Raw genomic sequence first — 728 nt, 5'->3', positions numbered from 1 at the left:
TACATTTTTTCCCCTTATGGAAATTAAATCAGATAAAATCTGGCATAAAGAGGGTGTGAAGTACTTGTCCACACCAGTGGAACAACAATATCTGTCTCAGAAATTGAAACTGGCAGATTATCACAGCACTCCTAGCCAGAGCATTAATTAAATTGATGGTTTGAGGGTGAATTATAATTTATAAAGATTGGCGCCACTCTGCTAATATTCCACCTACAGGGGATACAGACAGTTGCATTTTAAAAAGTCAGGCAGCTTGGTTATATCAGAAATCTGGCTGGGTAGGATTGCTTTCTCATAAGCAACTTCCTAAACTATCTCAGTCTCAGAATGAGAGGTTGGTGACCAAAGATCAAGACAAGCAAAGTCAGTGGCATAGTGGGGGTGGGGGGCCCTGGGGGGCCATTGCCCCAGGCACATTTTTTGAGAGGGCACAACCAGGTGCCCCCCACTATACTTCATTGAGTGAGGCCGTGCCTGGGCTGGCCTTTGGGGCTGGGACATGGGCAGCAGCAGCAGCTGCTCCAGTCAGGTCTGGCCGAGGGGCGGAAGTGTCGGAGAGGCGGCAGCGCTGCCCCTCTCCGATGCTGTGATTGCCCATCAGAGAAGGAATGGGCAGTGGCGCCGCCTCTCTCTGAGGTGGTGGGTCATTTCTTCCTCTGGGTGCCCGGCATGGAGAGGGAGGAATGAGTTTCCTTGGCCACATTGCTTCACGGCAGCAGAGGAAT

General features: G+C 50.5%; 1 long non-coding RNA gene across 1 annotated transcript in view; it reads left to right on the top strand.

Annotated features, from left to right (window-relative positions):
• The first annotated feature begins 336 nt into the window (after positions 1 to 336).
• LOC310839002 overlaps positions 337 to 728 on the top strand; it is a 32,582-nt gene continuing 32,190 nt past the window's right edge. Inside the window, exon 1 of the long non-coding RNA XR_014561287.1 lies at positions 337 to 366. This is a non-coding gene — a long non-coding RNA (uncharacterized lncRNA). The remainder of the gene's footprint in view (positions 367 to 728) is intronic.

The sequence above is a fragment of the Podarcis gaigeae genome (assembly GCF_964106915.1).
Source record: "Podarcis gaigeae genome assembly, chromosome: 2".
Classification (NCBI taxonomy): domain Eukaryota; kingdom Metazoa; phylum Chordata; class Lepidosauria; order Squamata; family Lacertidae; genus Podarcis; species Podarcis gaigeae.
Note: the sequence above shows the minus strand (reverse complement) of the source record. Positions and strands in the feature narration are given on the sequence as shown.